The sequence below is a fragment of the Psammomys obesus genome, unplaced genomic scaffold (genome assembly GCF_907164565.1).
Source record: "Psammomys obesus unplaced genomic scaffold, mPsaObe1.curated_primary_1811, whole genome shotgun sequence".
NCBI classification, from domain to species: domain Eukaryota; kingdom Metazoa; phylum Chordata; class Mammalia; order Rodentia; family Muridae; genus Psammomys; species Psammomys obesus.
In genome coordinates this window covers 8,223,403-8,230,361 of record NW_026596166.1, presented here as the reverse complement: position 1 = coordinate 8,230,361, position 6,959 = coordinate 8,223,403, and the positions used below count along the sequence as shown (strand labels likewise).

The 6,959-nt window shown below is 47.2% G+C and overlaps 1 protein-coding gene across 1 annotated transcript in view; it reads left to right on the top strand.

Annotated features, from left to right (window-relative positions):
* Positions 1-2,462: 2,462 nt before the first annotated feature.
* The window catches only part of Lrrc9 (leucine rich repeat containing 9), a 117,362-nt gene continuing 112,865 nt past the window's right edge, over positions 2,463-6,959 (top strand). The window contains exon 1 of the mRNA XM_055595314.1: positions 2,463-2,524. The gene's annotated coding sequence lies outside the window, so the exon portion shown is untranslated. The remainder of the gene's footprint in view (positions 2,525-6,959) is intronic.

Genomic DNA, 6,959 nt, shown 5'->3' with positions numbered 1-6,959 from the left:
CGCTTCCGAGCAAAATAATGTATTCTGATAATCCCTGTTCTTCTGTCCCCACGTACAACATTCTTCCTGATCTAGCTTGTTTTCTATTGCTATGATCAGCATCAGGACTGAAAAGCAATTAAGTTAGAAAAGGGTTTATTTCACCTTACAGCTCCATCACTGAAGAAAAATCAGAAAAGTCAAAGAAGAAATTTGGAGGCAGGAGCTGGAGCAGAACCATGGAGAAATTCTGCCTACTGGCTTCCTCTCCGTGGCTTCCCCACCCCCCCCCCCCCCCCCGCCTCCCCACAATCCAGGACCACCTACCCAAGGGTGGAGCCATGCACAGTGATGTGGGGGTCTCCCACATGGATCATTAATAAGAAGATGCCCCACAGACCTGCCTTCAGGCCAATCTGATCGAGGCATTTTCTCAATTAAGGTGTCCTCCAGATGACTTCAGTTTCTATCAAGGTGACAAAAAAACAAACAAAACAAGCAAACAAATCTAACTAGCATACTCCAAAGTGAAAATACGATGCATCAGTAGATAATTTTATCTAACTGGTCTATGGTGGATGTTCTTAAAGTGTAGAAATTGAAACTAACCCTTTCAAGTTAATCTATATTCTTAAAAAAAAAAAAAAAAACAGAGGGGAGAATAGTAGAAATAAAACATGAATCAGATTTTTTTTTTTTTTTTTTTTGACCAGGAGTTAGTTTTACCTTTAAGCCACCAATAATTTAACTGGCTCACTTTTAATCCGTTGCTGATAGGAGGGAAGCAATGTTCAGTGAAATGAAAAATACGGAGGAAAACTTAATTTACCTGCTTCTGCAGAGTTTGTTTACAAACAATATTACAGATAATGAAGGCGTCGAATGAGTCGCACGCTTAGATTGTTAAATAGAAATATTTATCATCTGAATTTTCTTTTTTTTTTCTTTTTTCTTTTTTTTTTTTTTCCTGAGAAGGCAATTTAAAACTAGTCTGAGCAAAGCAGCCATCTGGTGACGGAAAAGAGCATTGCAGACGCCTTTTTGCGAGAAGACCCGAAAATCAAACGCAGCCCTACTGATCAAAATAAGTAAAGTGCCGTCAGAGCTTTTGCCAAACCTAGGCAGAATGAGGGAGGAACCGCCCCTGTCAGATTGTCCTGAGGGCGTGTTTATGGGATGTTTTCTTGATCGATGACTGGTAAGAGGGAGTCCAGCCCGCTGAGGACAAGGCCGGTGCCGAGCAGGTGGACGTTTCGCTGTGGTTCCAGCCTCTTCTCCAGCTTGAGCTGACCCCTGGCGAAGGACTGTGATCTGGCCGCATCAGCCACATAAACCCTCTCCTCAAGTGGCGTTCGTTCGGTCACGGTGTTTATCTTGCAATGGACAGCGAACAACCAACACGCTCCGTCCAAAATAACCTGAGGCAACGATAAACTGTTCTGACAGCCACATTTTCAATGTGAACAAACAAACGAACAAACGAAACGAAACGTTTTTATTTAACCCGATGAACCCCAAGCATTTCAACATAAAAACCGCGACGGAAACCGTTTGCCTTGCGTCTCGGCAGCTTAAGCGTTAGAGGTCTGAAGTGTGTTTTATGGCGTACTTTGGTTCCGACCACCGCATTTAAAGGGCACATACGCGGCTGTGCTTGCTGGCTAACTCTGGTGGACCCTGCGCTTCTCAAGAACGCAGAGGGCTGGCTGGGGTTGATCTCCTTTGTTTCCTGAAGTCGCTGCCTTTTCAGCCAGTCTCCCTGTCCTTCTTACGCTCTCCCGTAAACGATTATTGCCCCCCCCCCCCCGAGCATTTTGGCAAACTCGGGAGACGTCCAAAAGCCTGCCCGAGGACTCCTAATAAGACCCATGAGGGTCGGTGGTTGGGAGAGGGTGGCGTCTAGACAGTCCTCTGTCTCGCACTTGCCCTCGGAGAGGGGGAGGGGGTGCTCACAGGGCTGCTGGCGACTGCAGGGGCCAAGATCACCAACGGCAGGAAGGGGCAGATCTGGAAACCGTCTTGTGACATCACCGCTTCATGCCATGTTGGGGACCAAGACCTAGCATGCTCACTTCGAGGCTCCAAGTGTCAGAAACTGTCACCGTGAAAATGCCGGGACCAGGTCCCCGCCGCCTAGCCCACAAACTTCCGCTGGCTCCTCGGAAGCAGACAAGGTGAAAAGATACACCCCAGGAGAACTAGTGAGCAACCGGCTCCCACCGCTCCCCCGGGAGCCCAGGCTGAGGTAGGAGTGGGGGGGGTGGGCGAGTAGGGGGGGGGGCAGTCTTCCCTGATTGTGTCGATGGGTTGGAGGTTGCAGACAAAGATGAGCGGCTCATTTCCCCGCCCTCTTCATCCCCTTCGCGACTGGGAGGTCAGGGGAGGCGGAGAATGGGTTTCCTAGGCAACCTCAGTGGGCGGGCAGTACACAGCAGGCCCTGGGCTGGAAAGCGTGTGGTGTGAGCTGCACACAGTGATTGGGAGGTCGGAGTGCACTCTGGCCTGTCTTGGACAGCCCCGGAAACCATTCCCTCTCTTGAAAAAGGTGAGTACCTGTCCGCTAGTGGCCTCCGGACGTCCCTCTCCTGTAGGAAGGACCAGGGAGCCCGCTTTTCTCACACCACATGGAGGAAATCTACCAGCAGCACACAGGTCAAGGGACCTACGTGATGGTGCAATGGAGGTTATAATAATATTGTGATGATAATTATAATAATAAAGAAAGAATGATAATAATTTAAAGGAGGACCCCAGCAAAGAGAAGGAGGAAGGAAAGGTGTGACCCAGCCTCAGGGGGGTACCACGCTGGAAGACTCAAGTGCTCACTGGTGAAGCTGATAGCCAGCATCTAGACATAGAGGGCGTTAACATGAGCCATCAGTAAGAACTGCTGGATCCTGACCCCCTTTACACTCAAGAGAGATAACAATTGGACCATTTAGGGCTTCTGCTTTGTAGAAAAGTGCAGTCTCCTAGAATAGATGTTTACTCAGCTCCTGGCGGGCAGAAACAGTTTTTGCAGGCCAGCTGAGCACCGCTTCGAATCGTCATGCAGGACAATGTTGAAAAGTATATTGGATAGGATCTGCGGGACGAGAGTTAAATTGACCACCCGCCGGGTGTCAGCTGTAGTTCCTGCCCTCAGTGAAAAGGTTAGGAGGAAAGACCTGCAAGTACCACAATACAGCGTGACAGACAGTCGCTGTACACGGGACACATGGTGCTAGCCTCACCCAGTCACATGAAAGAGAATGTTTATAGGAAGACCGAAGAGGGTCCAAGTCGTCGGAGAAGACTCTGTAATCTTTAAGGATGTGTGGGTATATAGTCAAGGAGACGAAAGGAGAGAGAGACACACACTCGAAGTGCAGCCGTGCTGGCCATCACAGAACCAGAGTTGTGGCCAGTCCTGGAGTGTTGTATGGCTATTTTGGTGGAGAGATTGGTACGAGTCTGAACATGGTGACCACGAGCAGCTTCCGATAGTAGCATAAGCAACTGTACCCCTCAGGAGGCTGGCTGCCTCAGTGATACAGGGAATGGGGTAAGCGGAGGTGAGACCAGAGGAAGGGCATCCAGTGAAGGGGGCATGATGACAGAGAGCAGAGAGGAAGCACGCAAACCTTGATAGACTCTATGATATACATGAAAAAAGAGACTAGAGGAGGAACGAACCTGAGGAAAACATGAGGGTAAGCCTCTGGTTTCCAGCTTGGATGAAGAGAAGATAGTGGTGTCCTTTGTCACGAGAAGGCATTCATTAAGGGAAAACACATTGGTTGGGAAACATGAGCTCAGTTTGGGGCATACTGAATATGAGATCCCCACATGGGCTTTTGAATTTATTGCACAGGAAAGAGGACAATAAAGAGGAGCAATTTTTAAATCTTTTTATTTTTATTTGTTTATTTTTAATTAGAGCAAAAAAAAGCAAGGAGAGGGCTAGGGAGACAGTTTAGACAGTAAAGCAAGCAAGAGGACCTGAGTTGCATCCTAGAATCCTTGTAAAGAAACATGACATGTAATTCTAGTACTGAAGAGGCAAGCCAGTTCCTGGGGCTCCCTGGCCAGCTAGCCTAGCCCAACAGTTGAGAGGCACTGTCTGGAAAGAACACCAAGGTGGAAGGTGCCTGAGGGATGACCTCTGAAACTGCCCTCCGGCCTCCACGCTTACATGCACAAACCAGCATGTATACCTGCGTGTGAACACACACGGAGGAGGGGGGAGAAGGGAGAGGGAGGGAAGGAGGAGATAGACGAAACTAATGGAGGGAGGGAAGGGATAGAGAGAACCCAAGGAAACTTAGGAGTCATTGGCATTGCTCAGTGTCACACTAAGGTCAAGGTGAGAGTCGAGACACGTCCATAGCCTTTGGCAATCTGAAGGTTACTGTTGGTCTTGTTTAACTGTTAAGCAGAGGCTGGGATGGCTTGAAGTGTTTTCTTTCACATGACAGTGGTTTGAGGACTGAATGGAGTTAGTGGATTGTTGCTGCTGATTGTTTGGAAAGTTCTTTGTGACAGTGTCAAATATAACTATTCGTTTTTTTAAAATGTAAGACAGAAAGGGCTTTTCTAAATAGGAAGACCTGGTACTCATACGCAGAGGAAAGGAGGACCCTATGGAAAGGAAGATGAACGATCAACAGCAATGCTCTGACAGAGGGAGGAAAGGGTGGAGCCGCGCACAGAGAGAGAGACTGATTTTAGACAAAAATGAAGACGACTTATTTATTCGCTTGTGTGTTTATTTATTGTATGTGATACATTTGCGAATGTCCGGGGGTGGTGCACACCCATTCAAGGGTGTGTGGAACTCAGAGACGGCTGATATGGAGCCTCTCCCTCCATTTGCTCTCCACCTTATTTTTTTGAGACAGTCTTTCAGTAAGCCTGGAGCTTACCAATTCAGCCACATCGCCTGACTCGGCAAGCCTTCCCCATTTCCACATCCCTACCCAACTTCTGGGGCTTTGTGTGTGTGTGTGTGTGTGTGTGTGTGTGTGTGTCCACCCCCAGGCTGGCATTACAGGTATTTCAGCTTTTATTTGATTTCACAGCAATTGCAAACACTTTACCCACTAAGCCAGCGCCAAAATGAATATTTCTACCGAGCCAAAAGTTCTAAGGGAGAAAAAAAATGTGTCTTTAAGAAGAAAGGAATTGAAGGGGGTACTTCCTACGACAGCCCTGTTGTCTGTGAAGATGAGGACAAGGACAAGTTCATCTGACGCAAGATGGAGGAGACAGGGAGGGGAGATAAACAGGGGAGGAAAGAAACAAGGGAGAGAAGGGGAAAGCTTAGGAATGTCTGTCGTGAATCTTGGGCTTTCATCCTCCTCTCATAGGAAAGGGCGCTGATGAGAAACACAGAAGCGCCCCCTCTGTAACTGGGACATGGCTTCTCATAGGTCAGATGAAGTTGTGCAATTTGGGGGGTTTTCATTGACTTTTGTTTTGTCAGTTAGCTACTGAGTTAGAATAAGATTATTTTTCCTGAGTGGGGCATTGATGAAGACTGAGTAGCATGAAGTCAAGAGATAATCCAAGTGTTTGTATACCCAGAAAATGGAGTCTTCTTGACTAAATGCAGAGATGTCAAAGACTCGGCTCTTCCTAAAGTAATTTTTGTAATGAACTTTCAATAAGAATCCCAACTGGACTTTTTTAAATTAAATTTTTATTTTTTATATTAATTATAGTTTATTCACTTTGTATCCCAGATGTAGCTACCTCCTCTTTCCCTCCCCATCCCTCCCTCCTTCCCTCATCTCCTCCCATTCCCCTCTCCAAGTCCACTGATAGGAGAGGTGGTCCTCCTTTTCCATCTGACCCTAGTATATCAGGTCTCACAGGACTGGCTGCATTGTCCTCCTCTGTGTCCTGGCAAGGTTGCTCCCCCCTCGGGGGGGGGGTCAAATAGCCTGCCACTGAGTTCATGTCAGAGACAGTCTCTTTTCCCCTTACTAGGGAACCCACTTGGATACTGAGCTGCCATGGGCTACATCTGAGCAGGGGTTCTAGGTTATCTCCATGAATGGTCCTTGGTTGGAGTATCAGTCTCAGAAAAGCCCCCATGCCCAGATATTTTGGTTCTGTTGCTCTCCTTGTGGAGCTCCTGACCTCTCCAGGTCTCAATATCTCCCCCTTCTTTCATAGGATTCCATGTATTCTGCCCAAAGTTTGGTTAAGAGTCTCAGCATCTGCTTTGATACACTGCTGGGTAGAGTCTTTCAGGGTAGGCTCCGGTCCTGTTTCCTGTTTTTCTCCTACTTCCAATGTCCATCCTGTTTGTCTTTCTGAGTGAGGGTTGACCATCTTACCCAGGGTTCCCTTCTTGCTTAGCTTCCTTAGGTGTACAGATTTTAGTATGTTTATCTTATCTTATAGGTCTAGTATCCACTTATGAGTGAGTATACACCGTGTGTGTCTTTCTGCTTCTGGGATACCTCACTCAGGATGATCCTTTCTAGATCCCACCATTTGCCTGCAAATTTCATGATTTTTAAAATTCCTTTTTAAGATTTACTTTTTAATGCCACTTATGTGTGCGGGTGTGTGCCAGGTGTACAGGTACTTACAGAGGCTGGAGGAATGGGATCTGTGGAGCAGGGATAGTCTATTAGCCCGCTGACATGGGTGCTGGGAATGGAGCTCGGGTGCTCTGGACAAACAGCGAATGCCTTTAACCTCTGAATGATCTCTCTAGGCCCCACAACGACAACAACGAATCATAAGTCTTGGTCATAAAAATGAATCTGAAAGACTAACCAAGAAACTTTTAAAAAATGAGAAGGGAATTGTTAGTAACTTTTCAAACACTATGACCAAGGCAAATACAGAAGTACAAAGGGAAGGCTTTACATTAGGGCTGTGGTTCCAGAAGGCAAGGGTCTGTATTGGACAGGGTTCTCCAGAAGAGAACTGATACTCTGTGTGTGTGTGTGTGTGTGTGTGTGTGTGTGTGTGTGTGTGTGTGT